Source organism: Pipistrellus kuhlii, unplaced genomic scaffold (assembly GCF_014108245.1).
Source record: "Pipistrellus kuhlii isolate mPipKuh1 unplaced genomic scaffold, mPipKuh1.p scaffold_m20_p_16, whole genome shotgun sequence".
In the NCBI taxonomy this organism is placed as follows: Eukaryota; Metazoa; Chordata; class Mammalia; order Chiroptera; family Vespertilionidae; genus Pipistrellus; species Pipistrellus kuhlii.
Genome location: NW_023425471.1, coordinates 12,545,587 through 12,564,048, shown reverse-complemented (window position 1 = coordinate 12,564,048; position 18,462 = coordinate 12,545,587). Strand labels below are relative to the sequence as shown.

General features: G+C 36.1%; 1 non-coding gene across 1 annotated transcript; it reads right to left on the bottom strand.

The window, feature by feature from the left end:
* Nucleotides 1–1,067: 1,067 nt before the first annotated feature.
* Nucleotides 1,068–1,230, bottom strand: LOC118720283. Its single transcript, XR_004988383.1, has one exon. It is a non-coding gene; the product is annotated as a U1 spliceosomal RNA (small nuclear RNA).
* Between the last annotated feature and the right edge of the window lie 17,232 nt (nucleotides 1,231–18,462).

Genomic DNA, 18,462 nt, shown 5'->3' with positions numbered 1-18,462 from the left:
GGTATGCATAAACAACATAAAGAATATTAGTGAAGTGTACAGAACTGAAACCTCTAAGAAGTAAAGATATGTTACCACCATAGGAACGCCGTTTTAAAATAGGCTGCCCTCTCAACCGAAGCCAAAGAGAACCTGAGATAATGGAGCACAATCTTTATTATGAAATAAAACTATAAAGAGAAATAAAACTATCCTTAGAATTCTGTATCCAGAAAAATTCTCTTCCCAAACTGTGATTTACAAAGCATCCTCATAAACAAATATGAGACGATCTGTCGGTTACAACTTGTTACTTTACTTTACAACCTAGTCATTTACATTACAGCCTGTTCATTTATGCGTTTATGGTGCTACCAAAAGTGCAAAAGTTGAAGGAAAATGGCTCTTGATGGAAACCGAGAGCAGGGAAGTGCCTTAACAGCACTGGCAGGAAGAACAAAGTAGCGCCCTCTGCTGGTGGAGGTTGGTAACGTGAGCTGGCTGGAATTTCAGCCCAGGAATTTATGTAGCATCAATTGTAGCACTGCATTGGTACAAAGTTCACTAAACTTGCCCCAGAAACCTGGGATGAGCCATAAGCTCATTACATAAAGGAAAGGATGTTACAGAATGCGTGGACATGTGGGACCCAATTATATGTTGTTTATATGTGAAGTAATTTAAATCGCAAGATGCTGTCAGCATGAAAGTAATACTATAAAAAATAATAGACCGTGTAAAATTAAGCAGAAGAAAGCTTTATTGGGTATTTCAATGCCAAAATAGACTTCAAGAAACAGAATATAACTGGTAGATTTAGAGGGGCATTTCATTATGATCAGCACATACATTTGTCAGGAAGACAATAATCCTAAATGTGTAGGCACCTAACTATAGAACCTCAAATACATAAAACAACACCTGATTTTTGTTTGTAATTTTTATTTTTCTCCTAAAATTCTTAATTTTGTCTTCTTTTTATTTGAACATATCAGGCCATTTTTATTGCCTATCTAAGAGGTCCTTTATCTTGTTAACTTGACGTTCTATTCCCATTATCCGCTGTTTCATTTGAATATTTTTTTAACCAGGGGGCAGCGCGAACACAGTCCTCCACTACTACAAATTATGCAGTCGAGTTTCCCACATTTGGGGAAATCGCAGGGGCCAGCATACCTGGAGTGCAATGGATAAGCCTCGCCCTGGGAAAACCACCTTCATATCATGGTATCTCCCCTGCCAGGTAAGTATCATTTGAATTTTGATTACATGATCTTTTCCCCTACTTATGCTGGTCATTTTCAACTGTATGCCAGAAACTATATATGAAAATTGTAGGATGATTTGAATTTATTTTTATTCAGCCTGAGCAACTAGCGGCATTATAATTTCCAAACATATTCGAAATGATTCCAAGTTGAGCCTATTAAGAGCTGGTTAATTTCAGGTTTGCTGTTGCTTTCAAACCATAGCCCTCTGTCTCACTCAAACCCAGTAGAGTTTACAACATCTTATCCTGCTCTGTATCACACATAGACACCGATGAACAAATCCTGAAATCTGTTTCCTCTGCGATCTGCTGAGTTTGTTGAAGTTTTGCTCATTGTCTGTCTCTAGCTAAACTACCTTAATCTGTAGATTACTCAAGAGGAAAGATAGCTGCCAATACTCTACTGAGTTCTATGGGTCTTCACTTTATAATTTCTCTGGCAGAATTGCCTCTGTTAATTCTTCAATATTTTTTTCCCTAAGATACATGTCTGTCTTTTAGCCCTTATCTTCTCTAAAATATTTCCTTATTTACTTTACTGTTTCCACATTAGGCAGTGACCTATCAATGCACCTGCAATAGATTGACCACACTTGGTGCGTGTTGAGAACTGGAGAAACATTTATGGATTCAATTAAATTTTGTTAACTATATTTTTTATTGATTTCAGAGAGAAAGGGAGAAGGAGAGAGAGAGAGAAACATCAATGATGAGAGAGAATCATTGATCAGCAGCTTCCCACATGCCCCTTGAGCCCGCAACCCAGGCATGTGCCCTTGACCAAAATTGAACCTGGGATCTTTCAGTCTGCAGGTCGATGCTCTATCCACTAAACCAAACCAGCTAGGGCTCAATTAAATTTTTAAATGAAGGTAAATTAGGCAAATGATGACAAAAAGGATTGACTTATCAAGAAGAACATTTGCCTTAATTTATTTATCTTGCTAATGTCTAGTTTAGAATAATTGTCCAAAAGAAGCAAAACTATTACCAACCATTAAATATTTTTTTAAAAAATAGTATTTGTAGAGATGTCTGCTTCCAGTAATGGCAGACCAGACGTTTTAGTGTAATCATCCTACTAAAAACAATAGGAAAAATTGAAGATACTAAGGATATTACTCAAAGTCACTAAAGACTCAAGAAGAACAAAATAGGATTTCAGAGAGAGGAGAAGCCCGAGTAATGAGACCCAATGGTGGTGTGGAGAGAGTCAGACTGAGTATTTAACTACATGGAGATTTGGGCAGGTAACAGTGCGTTCATTATCTATCTTGTTTCATTAATATAAACATATGTTCAAATCATATCACATTGTAGATTTTTAAGTTGAGCATGAACAGTTTATCATATATCAGTTAGACTTCAAGAAACCTTTCAAACATATCTGATGCACCAAAACATACATCTAAAGATAATTTTCCACATTAAAAACGTGGAAAAAGAAAATGCTATAAAATTCAGAATCTGATTATTCCTCACAATACTTTTTTAAAAATGGCAATATAAAATGAAATAAACAAAATTAAAATTAAAATTTAATAAAATTTAAAAAATAGAGACTTTTAACAAAATCCAAAAGTTCTTTTTAAATTTAAATGAAATTGATAAACACCTAGAAAAACTGATAAAGAAAGAAGAGAAGGCACACACAATCCTTACTAGGAATATAATGGGGGTCATCACTACAGATTCTAAAGACAGAGCCATAAAACTACTAGTATAAGCAGTTGTATCCAGTAAATTTGACATGAGCTGACAAGACAAAATTCCAAGAAAAACACACTTAAAAAAATAAAACTAGAAAATGTGATCTTGCACAACCTTTTCCAGAAAATAGAAAGAGTAAAAAGTTTACAAAAAGCTTTAATTAGACTCATTTGCAACTTATAGCAAATCAATAAGGATTTATAGGAAAGGAAACTCAAAGGTTAATCTCTTTTATGACCAAATGGGGGGGGAAAAAAACTTACTGGGTGAAAGCTCAAGAAAAAAAAAAAATCAAACGTACCACAGACTAATCAAGATACCACAAACAAGTAATTAAAAAATTACATTACTATAAAGATACCATTTACAAAGGCATCAAACTCAAAAGTGTAGGTTTAATAAAAGATGTGTAAGATCTGTACACAGCAAATTGTGGGGAATAGTTGAGAAATATTAATAGAGACGCCAAGAATTGGAATGGCATAATACTTTAATGGATTAGAAGATTCAATATTTTTAATCTTTCCACACTGAGTCACAGATTCAATATAATCCAAATTAAAATCCCATCATTTCTAATGATGTTAAATTTCTTCCCCTGCATGCTTGTCGCATGAGTGTTTTAGGTTTGAATTTTCTGTAAGATAATATTTACTATACAAATACTGGTGAAAGGCTTCAATTCAGAAATGTGGCACACTTATTAGATATCTGAATTTTAACTGGAGACTTCATGGTCATGGAATATTAAATTATTAATAAGGCTCAAATTTATATGTGATATAATTTTTATAATTAGAAAGAAAATATCATTATGTGACAGTAACATTATTTAGGTGAGGATATTTTTAATGACATGATGTTTAACAATTAAAAACTATAATAGAATGTCATAAAAAATCCCTCTAGTATCACATAGAGTGCATAGTCTCAGGAAATATGAAATAATAATTTTAATGATTCAAAGAAAATTATCATTATAAAGTTATTTTAATTACTGATATGGTCTGGTGGGAAGACTGCAATATTAGTAAGTATTGTAAAATAACTTCATTCTATACTCTATAAGACCTGCATTTTCTTCTTCTGAAAAATAAAATTATATTACTCCTATCTACTTTACAGAACTTTATAGAACTCAGTAAAAGAATAAAAAGGTGAGTGATTATTACTGTGAATGAAAAAAAATATCTCAGTATCAGGAAGAAATAACATAATTTCTTCCTTTTCACCATTTTTAAATTTAAAAGATATTAAGGAGTAGTAAAGCTTATATGTTGCTTTTAGGTATCTTATCATTGCTTCCTGTAAGTTAGTGAAAGATTTTATGCCCCAAGATGGATTTACCATAAGCTTATGTAAATGATGAGGGGATGCTGAATATGAGATTACTTTAGCAACCTGAGTGTTTTGGACAGAAATTAGGGGTGTAGAAGGTGGAGCTAGAATATATAGAGGAAAACCAGGATAGAAATAAGGAACTAACAATTTGGGGACAGAATAAAGAAAAAAGATTGGGTGATATGTGGTATTTTAAGGTAATCATAGAAAGCAAGTGACAATGTTCCATTAAAAATAACTATTAGCCCAGCTAGTGTAGCTCAGTGGTTGAGCATTAACTTATGAACCAGGAGGTCATGATTTGATTCCCAATCAGAGCACAGCCCTAGTAGAGGGCATGAAGAAGGCAGCTGACTGGTGATTCTTTCTCATCATTGATGTATTTTCTTTCTCTCCCTTTCCCTTACTCTCTCTGAAATCAATAAAAACAAATTTTAAAAAAGAACTATTAAGTCTAGTAATCAGTCACCACAGCATCTAATCAAGGAGATGAAAATAAGTGCCTTCAGCAGCTGATTGAGAAAAATGAAAATTAGGAGACAAATTTTGTCAAGAACTGATAAGAAATACCATTTGCTTTCTTGCTTCTTGGCTTTCTTCAAATCATAGCCAAGAACTTCGGCAGACTTCCAAATGCCTGTTGATTTCAAATTATGAACATTCTATATAAGCTAACAGTTTGTACTTTTAGCCAACTTTTTATTTTTTATTTTTTTTATAATAAACCTTTATTGTTCAGATTATTACAGGTGTTCCTCTTTCCCCCCTCTTCCCCCGTAGCTCCCCTCCACCTGATCCCCAACTCCACCCCATGCCCTTACCCCCCCGCCCCTGTCTTCATCCATAGGTGTAAGATTCTTGTCCAATCTCTTTCCTCACCTACTGAGAATTGTTAGTCCAATCTCTTTCTATGTCCCTGATTCTATTATATTCACTAGTCCATTTTATTCTTCAGATTTTTTATTCACTTGATTTTTAGGTTTGCTTGTTGGTAGGTATGTACTTTGTCTTTTTGTTGTTCATAATTTTTACCTTTTCTTTTTTCTTCTTCTTCTTCTTCTCCTTAAAGAATACCCTTCAGCATTTCATGTGATTCTGGTTTGGTGTTGATGAACTCCTTTAACTTTTTCTTGTCTGTAAAGCTCTTTATCTGACCTTCGATTCTGAATGATAGCTTTGCTGGGTAGAGTAATCTTGGTTGTAGGTTCTTATTGTTCATCATTTTGAATATTTCTTGCCATTCCCTTCTGGCCTGCATAGTTTCTGTTGAGAAATCAGCTGACAGTCGTATGGGTGCTCCCTTGTAGGTAACTAGCTGTTTTTCTCTTGCTGCTTGTAAGATTCTCTCTTTGTCTTTTGCCCTTGGCATTTTAATTATGATGTTTCTTGGTGTGTCCCTCCTTGGATTTCTCTTGTTTGGGGTTCTGTGTGCTTCCTGAACTTGTAAGTCTATTTCTTTTACCAGGTAGGGAAAGTTTTCTGTCATTATTTCTTCCATTAAGCCTTCAATATCCTGCTCGCTCTTCTCTGGCACCCCAAAAATCCGGATGTTGGTACGATTTAAGCTGTCCTGGAGGCTCCTTACATTATCTTCACACTTTTGGATTCTGCTTTCTTTCTGCCTCTCTGGTTGGGTGATTTTTTCTTCCTTATATTCCAGATCTTTGGTTTGATTCTTGGGGTACGTTGATCTATAGTTGATTTTCTGTATATTCTTTATTTAAGAGATTGTATGCTTAATTTCTGACTGGTCCTTTTCCTTTTTTTTTTTTTTTTTTTTTTTTTTTTTGTAGTCTCTTTAAGGTCCTTGAAGGTCTCACTAAGCTTCTTGGAGGTCTCATCAAGTTTCTCAAAGGTTTTTAGAAGATTCTTGAGTAATCTTATAAATGTGATTCTGAACTTTCCTTCATCTCTCCCATTCGTGACATGTTTCTGTGTCTCTTCCCTGTGTTGATGGAGTGGCTTTGTGTGGTAGATGACCTATAGGGTCCAGTAGTTCAGCTTCCTCAATCACCTGAGGTGGTCGCTTTTGGTATATCCCTTTGTGGGCTGAGTGAAAAGTCTTAGTATAATTAAGCCTTGTTTGCTGTTGGTACTCTGGGAGGAATTGATCTCCAGGCCAATTGTCTGTGAGGACCAGCTCTGTCTATAAAGGAAGAACTGCTGTGCTGGAGACACGCTTTATTTCAGTGGGGCTTTGGTGCTCACTGAGTCTGTCTCCCGAATGTCTTACTTATGGGTGAGAGTGGTTGAAACTGACCACTAGAAACACTGACTCCTGGATCACCAATGGGGTACAGTTCATTTGCTTGGGACTTGTCGGTTTTGTTGCTGGAGCTTTGTTGCTGGAGCTGCAGTTTGTTTCATTAAGCTGCCACAATACCAGCCATTTATATGCAAAAGCAGCTGTGTGGTGCCTGGGCCAGTCTGTAGAATCTGCTGGAGGGACCTCAGGGCAGGGTCTCAGGGCAGGGCGGGGCCTCAGGGTGGGGCGGGGTCTCAGGATGTCACTAGGTTGGGGTGTGGCTATCAGCAATGGCTGTCCCAGGCCTCCCCCACCCCCCTCATTTCCAAGTCCACGTTTCCCTGCCATCCAGTGCAATAAACAATGATTGCTGCACACATCTCTGTGAGAGTTGCCTGCACTTCGGACTGAGGCCCACAGACCAACTTCTCCCCATAGGCGTCTGGGTCCCCCACGTGACCCCAGAGACTTGATTTCAAAGTGATAGGGATCTGGTTTCCTTTAGGGTTGAAAAGAAAAACCGCGTGCCCAGTTGCCTGCCACCCGCCCGATTCGTGTGCCTCCGTATATAGGCTCCTCAGCTTTTCAGCGCTTGCACTCCTTTCTCTTTCAGCCAACCTTCCCGTGGTTTTGGATGATAGATGTCCTTTATATTAGTTATAATTTTTAAATTGTTGTGGGAGCAGCAGACCAGTTGCTCACCCACGCTGCCACCATCTTGGTTTCCAACCGGGAAGCTTAGCTAACTTTTTAAACATGCATACTGGTTGAATAGACATTTGGAAGATAGTCAAATGAATCTATGCTGTAATTCTTGAATCTCATAGGAATCAGCGACCAGTGCATTCCAGACAATAAATCTAAACACATTTTAAAAATCTCTCTATATAAAAGGCTTATATGCAAAGTGTCCCCTTGGGAGTTCAACTGGGAGAGCAGAAGTTTAATAGCTCGCTATAACGTGCACTGACCACCAGGGGTGAGGGGGCAGCAGAATGAAGGAAGGCCCTGGCCGGCAGCTGGAAGGCCCCCATCAGCCCTGATCACTGTCCAGGCCTAGGGACCCTACTTGTGCACATATAATTTGCTTTATTTGTTTTGTAGAAATCCTATCAATCATCAGCCTATTATTATTGGGATTTTTGCATATGATGTCCTGAGAGACAGGTTATTCTTTCCAGCCTCATCAACTTAAAATGATAATGTTATTAATGATGATAAAATAACCTTAGAAATATGCTCCCCTTTATTATATTTAAATTTCCTATTAATATACATAAACTACCAAATCTTAATTTTAAAATATTTTAAAATGGATTTTCCCCTTAGAATTTCCAGTTCTGAAAAGTTTCTGATGTTTGGTTAAATATTTCAGGAAATTTACTTTGTGTAAGAGGCCTGATGCATGAAGATTCATGCAAGAATGGGCCTTTCTTTCCCTGGCTGCCGGCACCACCTTCGCTCTGGCGGGAGCCACCTTTCCGCCTTCCCAAGCTGCACAGAGGCCACAGAGAGGGATCCATATGGCAAGCTGAGCCTTTATAGTCAGAGGTAAACAAAGGAGTGGTCACCATAGTTACAATGTTCTTGTGAGTTTCACTTGTTCTAGCAGCACTTGCTGCACCTCCCACCGCCAATTAGCTACCTAGATAGAATCTAGGGGTGACATAAGGTCAAGCTTAATTATGCTAAGAGGACTGTGCCCTCTAAGCTGGGACTTGTTTGTGGTTTTGCCAATGGGTCAGTCTGAGACTTAACCCTATAGCTGCTCCCCATAAATAACTATTAAGAAACTTTGAAGGAAAAAGAGTTTATGACAAGAACCAACAAGGGTCTTGGGTCCTGTTTTTATTGGGGTGGGAGGTGGGGACCTAAGATTTCAAAGGCTTACTCTTTATTGGTGAATTTAAAATGTGAGCAGGAATTCAATGACCTGGAAAAGAAAAACAAGTGGCCCCAATGGTCAGCTATCAAAATTAACCAAGATCTCTAAAACAAAGAAACCTCAGTGGGAGGAAAGTGGACTGTCTAGTTATCTAGTTCAGTGGTTGGCAAAGTATTTATTTGAGATAGTTTTCACTGAAGTGGGTGCCTTTTAAAAATGACTGCCTCAGAAATCAAAGCTAAACTCAGGCACTGACATTACAAAAATAAAAATCTGTCAGGGCTTACAATACAATTTACTCAAGTTTTTGCATTGATGCTGGTGTACAGAAACCTACTGCATGACATTTGTATAAAAGTATAGAACAATAGAAATTACAGTAGGAGGTTATATTAAATGTGTAACAATGGGGAATTGTAACCCACCCCACCATTCTTATGACATTTTTCTGTAAATGCTGACTCTGACTAATATGTATTTTGTAGATAAGCAGCATGTTTGTATAAACATCCAAGGAACTAACTTCAGAAAATTCAGACTTCAACCTTCAGTAACTCCAGTTCCAGAGACTTGCTGACCTTCAAATGTAAAACCAGGATGACATAGAACCAGGATGATAAAAATCAGGATGAGGCACTAGACCATCACTTGACCAGTTTCAAGATCTTATCAGAATGGACTCTGCTGGGATGCAGGTACAGAATTTTTCTTTTTTTTTAATATATTTTATTGATTTTTTTTACAGAGAGGGAGAGAGATAGAGAGTTATAAACACTGAGAGAGAGAGAGAGAAACATCGATCAGCTGCCTTCTGCACACCCCCCCACTGGGGATGTGCCCACAACCAAGGTACATGCCCTTGACTGGAATCAAACCCGAGACAGGCTGATGCTCTATCCACTGAGCCAAACTGGTTTTGGCTGCAGGTAGAGAATTTTCCAACCCTCTCTCTTGATCCCTTTGTTCTTCTTTCCCTTTACATCCTTATAAAAACCTCTGCCTAAACTGAGATTTTGAGATGGGCTTTGGACAAGAGCTCCTCATCTTTTCAGGTGACCATCACTTGAATAAACCTCTTTCTTTTTTCAATAGCACCTGTCTCATAAGTTTGGCTTTTGTGAAACCAGGCAACTGAACCTTGGTTTTGGTTACAAGTACACTCTATGATGTTTGCACAAAAAAGAAAAAACCTAAAAACACATTTTTCAGAACAATCCCTATTTTATGCAGTGCATGAGTGTATATTAAAGTTCTCTGACTTTATAACACCTCTACGAGAAACAACCCTTAATCAGATTTCCCTCACCCATATTTTTCAGCTGGATAATTGTGACACATTCTAAGTGAAATTTTATCTTTTTCTTACACCTTTCCTTAAACTCCTGATTATTTAACTGCTAAATTGGTAGATTTCTAAACCACTGTTACACATTTTTATCATAGGATGGTTTACTATGCATGTACACATATATTTATACATATATGTAAATATGTTATTTGTAGTACTTCCGAATTTTATAAACATTTGTGAAATCTAGTTGCAAGTTTTTCCATCCCCATAAGTACAGCACTCATAGCAAAACCTAGATAATTTTAGTTATTTAATGAATAAGTAATAAATTCCAACTTGTGACTCAAATACTAGTAATCACAGAAAATAGCCATGATTAAAATGTGTAAATCTCCATGTAAATACAAGCTTCATTATGGGTAAAATTGTGATTTTTTTTTTAAAAATTAGGTCATGATGATACTATACCCAGAGCTCAGAGAGGGCAGAGCCTTTAACCAATCTTTAAAAACTACTTTTATATTTTATGCAAATGATAAGTATCTATTGAATAAATAGTTCCATGAATGAATGAACTCTCATTGTCTGTCCTAATGTTGACTAATGTTATTGACAAAAATATTGAGGAAAATCTTTTGAAATATATTATTTGACATAAACCTGAGATTTTTGAGAAATGGAATAGGGTCTTTCTTTCACTGGTTCTGTGAATATAATTGCCTGTGAATATGAAGAGTTACCAGCCTATTATTTAGAGAGCAAGCTTAAGCCATACAAGTGTACAGGATAATTTGAAAGTTGTAGCAAGAAAATGCAACACAGCATGGATGTTACTTCATGTACAATGGAGTATCATCAGAAATTCATCTAGCTTTCTACTTTAAAATATATTTTTGGTTAATAGTGGAAACTTTCTGATCAGTATTTAAAATGTGAAAGACAAAAAGATAAAACTTGATGTCATTACTGTTGATCATTTGGGGGTTAAAAAGTCAGGCCATCTCAAAGGAGAAGAGAGGACACACATTCATTTACATATTGCTTAACCATGGGCAAACCTCCTCCTAAGAGCAACCCTACTAGATAGGAGAAGGAAGTCATAGGGTGATATATGTCTGAAAGCTTTGATTGGAGCATTGAAATAGTATAATTATTAAAGCAGGGATGGGCCTCAAAGCTGGTAATATCTGATTGTTGTGTAAAATTAATCAAAAAATAAAACAACCCTTTTGACTGAGATCCTGTCTCTTAAAATTCTGAACCTTTCATTCACACACTTAATACTATAAAGATCTGAATGGAAAAAGGGGTGCTCCTTGATTATTGTTCAAAAATGCCCCACAAATATTTTTAATTAAAATAGCTTTGTAAAGTTACTAAGATCTATTATGCTCAGATAAAAAGTTAAGAGATAATAATTTAATTTTAGTTTTATCTTATTTGTCATAAGAATGACAACTTGAAGTTATAGAACACAATGAAAACATTCCATACAAATATATCACCACAACCAAAGAAAAACATCATATCACATTAATTTTCTTTTTTTTAAATATGTTTTTATTGATTTCTTTAGAGAAAGAATAAGGGAGAGGGAGAGAGATAGAAACATTGATGATAGAGAAACATTAATCAGCTTCCTCCTGCATACCCCCTACTGAGCTTCAAGCCGGAAACCTGAGCATATGCCCTCACCTGGAAATGAAACAGTGACCTCTTGGTACATGGGATGGTGCTCAATCCACTGAGCCACACTGGCCAGGCCACATCAATTTTCACATGCTGAGACAATGGAACCATATTTGGCTCTATCTTGCAAGAAAAAAATATCATTGCCTCATGTTGAGAGAAACTGGTGTGAGAATTCTGCTAGTAGAACCATCTCTTGTTACAACAAAGAAGCAAGTTAGCAAAGGCATTTTCATAAATCGTTATTTTATTAAAATCATTGTAATCTTCTGAAAATGTTTTGATTGATGTCTATACTATTTGCTTTAAAAATAATTTTTAAATCACATAAAGTGCTAGCACCACAAGATATAAGTTTCTATAGAAACACTGATATATTATTAACTGGATAAAGGAATTATATAATTTGGGTCTTGCATAAATTATCAATATACAAACCACTATTACAATAAAAATATATTCTGTTTGAGAAAGGTTTGGGCTTTCAGCATGAAAAAATAATCAGCAACCCTGTTTATGCTCAAACTAATGCAAGTTCCTATGTTATTTATTTTGTTGTTCAGCTGTACTATTTTACACTCTATTGTCTGATGCATCTACCTAAATTTTATTATCTGAAAAATATTTAGTCACATTATGTGTTTTTTAAAAATAGTTAACACATCTATAGCAGTGGTTCTTTTTTAAAATATACTTTGTTGATTTTTTACAGAGAGGAAGGGAGAGGGATAGAGAGTTAGAAACATCGATGAGAGAGAAACATCGACCAGCAGTCTCCTGCACACTGCCCACTGGGTATGTGCCCGCAACCAAGGTATGTGCCCTTGACTCTATCCTATCTAATAAAATATTAATATGCAGATTGACCATCACTCCAACATACAATATGGCTGCCCCCATGTGGTCAAAGATCCTGCCCCCATGTGAACATGAGATGGCCAGCAGAGGAGGGCAGTTGGGAGGAACCAGGCCTGCAAGGGAGGGAAGTTGTGGGTGATCAGGCAAGTAGGGGAGGGCAGTTGGGAGGCACCAGGCATGCAAGGGAGGGCAGTTGAAGGTGATAAACCCTGCAGGGGAGGACAATTAAGGGTGACCAGGTCAGTAGAGGAGGGAAGCTAGGGACAAACAGGCTGGCAGAGGAGCAGTTAGACATCAATCAGGCTGACATGAGAGTGGTGAGGGGGTGATCAGGCTGGCAGGCAGAAGCGGTTAGGGGCAATCAGGTAGGCAAACAGGCGAGCAGTTGGGAGCCAGCAGTCCTGGATTGTGAGAGAGATGTCTGACTGCCTGTTTAGGCCCGATCCCACGGGGCAGTCAGACATCCCTTGAGGGATCCCATATTGGAGAGGGTGCAGGCTGGGCTGAGGGACAAACTGCCCCCTCACCCTCATGCACTAATGTCATGCACCAGGCCTCTAGTATCAATATAAATATGTATTATTTATGTTATTTAATTGAAAATTATTTTATCTATTAATACAAATATTAGCATATCTTCTATTGTATTAGAAAATAGCAAACAGTAAGTTATGGCAATCCCCCATTAGGAGATATAAAAGTCCATCATACAGACACTAAATATGGAAAACAAATAGAATGTTTGTACTTTTCATAACTTTAATCTTCCTGCTTTATCAACACTTGAATGCACCATGTGCTCTCTTCTTATTCTTCAGATTTAATTTTTCTCTGCTTTGAATGCTATCCGATTCATATTTCAGATTCAATCCCTAGATCACTTTCCTCCCAAATGACTTCCCTGTGGTTCAGATGGTGAAGCTTGATGGCTGAGCTCCCACCTATGGACCAGGAGGTCTTGGTTCAATTCCCTGTCAGGAATGCAGGAGACAGCCAATCAATGATTCTCTCATCATTTATGTTTCTATCTCTCATTCTCTGTCCCTCTCGGAAATCAATAAAATATATTTCAAAAGAAAGACTTCCCTGTCCCCCCAGCTCAAATTGAGTGTCCTGTTAGCTGCTCCTGGAACATCCATACTTCTCTATCATAACATTTCTCAAATGTAAATTTTTTACTTGTTTCTCTTCTGCCACTATTGTTTCTCTCTGTTAAGGGAGCAGTTGAGTTTACCTTACTCACCTTTGTGACCTCTGACCCTACAAGAATACCTTAAATATAATGTATTTCAAATAAAATATTTTTCACTAAAATAGTATTAAAATCAGTGTCTAGAAGATGTCTAGAACATATTATTCAAGAAATATTTGTTTAAATATGCAATACTATCTTTAGAACTCCCACTCCTGCTACAACCATAATTTCACTTATGATGTGAAATTGAAAGCTTTATTTTATTTCAATTCCCATAAACTTTTTATTCATAAGTCATCAATATGTACCATAAATGGAAGTAGCAATATGGTATTGGATTGTATAATGGAAGAATCATCATAGATCTAAGCATGATACTAACCAAGACCAAATTTTTATAATAAGAAATGTATTGAAGAATCCTGAAAAAAATCACAGTGAAATTCTCACATGGCAGGATGGTATAAAATATCTTGCCTTGGCTCACACAAAGATTTCAGAGATTGCCCAACTGGTGTTGCTCAGTGGTTGAACTTCAATCTATGAACCAGAAGGTCACGGTTCCATTCCTGGTCAGGGCACATGCCTGGGTTGCAGTCTCAACCCCCAGAGTGGTCCTTACAGGAAGCAGCCAAGTAATGATTCTCTCTCATCATTGATACTTATATTTCTCTCTCCCTCTCACTTCCTCTCTGAATTTTTTTTTTTTTTTTTAAGATTTCAGAAATTGTTTTCCTAAGCAGGTTGGAGGCTCAAGCTCGGTGACACGATAGGTTATTCTCACCTGGAGTTATTCTAGTTTATGAATTGTGCTTTGGATATATTCCAGAGCTAAGATCCATGAGTGAACCTGTAATAGGATTGAAGTCTCACTTGAATTGTCAGAAGTTGACCCATTGCCAACCCACTCTTGAGTTTGGAATGAATAATTATTCAGGCAACTTCTAGCTTTAACATATTATACCCTCTGTAAATTATACTTAAGGTGATATAGTTTATTCTTTAAAATCCTATGAGCTTTTCAGCCTGAGGTTATAGAGTTTGTTTTCACATGGCCTTGAATGTCATTTTGTTGAGATTTACATTTTAAATTTCTTTTATAGCCAATTACTTAGGGAAAGTATAAAATAATTAATATTTTAAAATATATATTCATGTGAACACAGGACATCATTTCTTAACTGTTTATAAAATTTCTGTTTTAAATATTAGCTAGATATATTTATGGATATATATTTGGAAGCTATGAATTGTTTTAATTATCATACCATGCAAAAAGTAATTTTTATAAATTGTCACAGGCATAATTGATGATATGATTACAATGTTTTACTTCTTTGATTGCACAATTGGTTCACACAATGGATATTTATTAAGTGCCTACTACCGGTATGTTACAATAACTTCTTAATAGCAGCATTTAAGGACTTCAATCTTAAATTCATTTTCTCACTCTGTAATTTCAATTAATTCTGATAAAGGAGTTCATCAATAAAATAAAATTTTAATTGTAAATTAAGTATATTATGATTCTTAATTTGAGTCTTTGTCACTCTGGGTATATCAATGACATTCAAAGTAAAATTTAAATACTTGTAAAGTCAGCAGCTATATAATGAATGATACAATTAAGTAAAGACAAGTAAAATATAGAGTGCTTAAAAACACATAATTGATAGATGTACTTCACAGTTTGATTCTACATATAATTTTTCTCCCTATAAAATTTGATTAAATTAATCTGTGCCATAATCTAAAATCAAGAATAAGGCAAAACTGTGCCCTTATGACACACAAAATGTCAAAACAAGTTACAGTTTAACCTTTCTCCTGAAGAGCAGTACCCATATTAGTACAATAACAAATATAAGGCTGGTGCTCTAGTTGGTTTGGCTCAGTGGATAGAGCGTTGGCCTGCAGACTGAAAGGTCCTGAGTTTGATTCCAGAGTAAGGACACATGCCTGGGTTGTGGGCTTGAGCCCCAGTGGGGGGCGTGTAGGAGGCAGCCAATCAATGATTCTCATCTTTGATGTATTTATCCCTCTCTCCCTCTCTCTTCCTCTCTGAAATCAATAAATATATGTTTTTTAGAAATAAGGCTGGTTAATTGAATAACAAATGATTGAATTTGTGACAGATTTAATATTACTTATCCAAGTCCTAAGAGAGAGAATTGCTTTACATGTCAATTGTGGACATCCACTAAAATATCATGTTTTCCTAATTTTATATCAGGCAACTTCCAACCTTCTCATTATGGAGACTTCTGGAAGGTTTCTATTATTTTGATGAACATGATTCCAAAATAAAACCATTTCCCCAAATTAATTAATCATGTATAATTTAAAAACTATTATGTTTATATACTATTATTATTTTATGGTCTAATTTTAATAGAGATAAAATTAGTTTCCTATTCTTTATAAGTTTGTGTGTTTTTTGTTTTCTTCCATGGAGTGCTATTCAACAGAAAACTCCAGAACACTACCTAGGGGACATGAGACATCAAATAAATGACTGTTACAAACCAGGCTCTATCCCCTGACCCACCCCCTATCCCTGGTGTTCATTGATTAGATTAAATTCAATCTTTCTATTATATAAATAGTTCCCTTGTTGAAGGTATTGTAGAATCTTCATTTTCATTAACAATGACTGTTCATCATTATAAAGATTTTATTGCCAGAACCTGTGGGATTAATAATAGCAGGTGCTTGAGGAGCTCACTATATTTATCAGTGGTTGTACAGTACTGGCAAATAGCAACCACTAGTCCCTTATTAGCTATAACTATTTCCTTAGATAACTATGAAAGTCATTTTTATGCTGATTATTAAATTTTACTCCTTAACTGCAATGGCTTTAAAAACACACACACACACACACACACACACACACACACACACAAAAGCCAATGAATTCCACCAGATCTTACAGTAAGAACCCTAGTTATACATTTTTTAAATTATTAATTTTATTTTTGCTAGCTTTTATATATGTAGACTATCCAAAGCTAAAATGACTTAAGAAATTGTCTCAATTATTAGCGGGCTTAATATTTTGTTGACTGAACTTGACTAGGGATTGGAAAAATAATCAAAATTAATAATTTAATGTATTTGTATTACCCTGGCATTCCAAAATGGGTGTACAGTTCAGGACTGTAGCACAAAAGTCTTCAAATAGTATATCCAAGTTAAAAAAATTGGATGAAATGAATAAAGGATAAAAAAATATCATTAAAAGAGCTTTACATTTTCTTGTTTATTTATATTGTCCCAAATTTATCTTTCCATGGTAATGGAGAGTATTTTCAAGGCCACACTACAGATAGATTGTAAAGAAATATTTCAAAAAAATGGAATTAAAACAAGCACCTTTTAGATGACCTAAGAATGAAAAGAGAGGCCACCCTCTGCTTGCAGAAAAATATTATTCCTCACAATAGTGGATATTATTCAAGTATTTCAGCGTATTGGAAGGGGTTGTGTAAATTAGGTTTATTTTTTCCTCAAATGTTTGTTGTATTTATTGAATGAAGCCAAATGGGATTGAAATTTTCTTGTGAAAATAATTTTGATAATTTATTCAATTTATTTAATAGTTATATAACTATCAATCCAGTTTTTATTTTTTTGCAATTTGCCAATTTCATCTAATTTTCCCAGTTTATTGGCATAGAGTTTGTCTTCCCAAAATTCATATTTGAAAAGGAGACCCAAATGTGATCCAGGTAGGCATTTGGAAATAGGGTCTTTAAAAGATGTTTAGCTGATGAGGGTGGAAACCTCATGAATAGGATTATTGACTTTCTAAGAAGAGGCCACAGGGTTCCTGTGTCCCCTTCTGCCTTGCGAAGACACAGAGAAAAGATAGCCATGTATGAACCAGGAAGCCAAAGCAGGTTCTCACTGGACACTGAATATCCTAGAGCCTTGATCTTGGATTTTCCTATCTCTAGAAGTGTAAGAAGTAAATTTCTGTTGTTTATAAGCTACCTGTCTATAGTATTCTGTTTATAGCAGCCCAAATGGACTAAGAGTTGTTCATAGTATAATTTAATTATCTTGCTTAATGTCGACTGGATTTGTAAAAATACTGCCATCTTTTCTAGAGGCCCAGTACACAAAATTTGTGTAAGAGCAGGCCTTCGTAGCCCCAGCTGCCTTGTCCCTCACAGCCCTGGCTTCGTCTGGAAGATCATCTAGATTCTAGATGGTCATTCGCTGTTCAGCTGTTTGGTTGATTTGCATATTATGCTTTTATTATTATAGATGGTTATTCTATCTTTTTTTTTCATTTCTCTGATTAGCTCTCTGAGATAGTCAAATGATTTTGGTTTAATATATAATATCCCATTGTATATGATCATTTATTCTGTTTGGGGTTTAGTGTTCTTGGCAATATTCTGTTGTTATTATGCTTTCATTACATCTTCATTGTAACAATGCATGGATGCTAGGATCATATGCCAAGAATATGGGTACAGGGAAGTCACGACTGCAAGCAGAACTTTTGGGGGATCAAGCGCTAGCTGGTTTTGCTCAGTGGATAGAGTATCCACCATGGACTGAAGGGTAGAAGACTCCATTCTGGTCAAGGGCACGTACCTCACTCACTGGCTTGATCTCAGCCCTAGACAGGGCCCATACAGGAGGTAACCAATCAATGTATCTCTCTCACACTGGTGTTTCTCTCTGTCTCTCCCCCAACCTTCCACTCTCTCTAAAAACCAATGGAAAAATATCCTCCAGGCTCTTTGTACATTTGAATCAATGAAAGAAATGACAGACAGAAGATGATAGAGGAAATGTGATAATTTATTGAAGAACAAATACAGACTCCCACACGGAGAGGGAGGAAAAGCCCCACTGAGTCCCCTTTTCCACAGTTTATAAAGGCTGCAGTTGTTGTGCCTCAGTATCCCCTCTGATTGGTACCATCCCCTTTGATTTGGTCACAATAACAATTCCTGAGCTCCAGTCTCACATGATATAC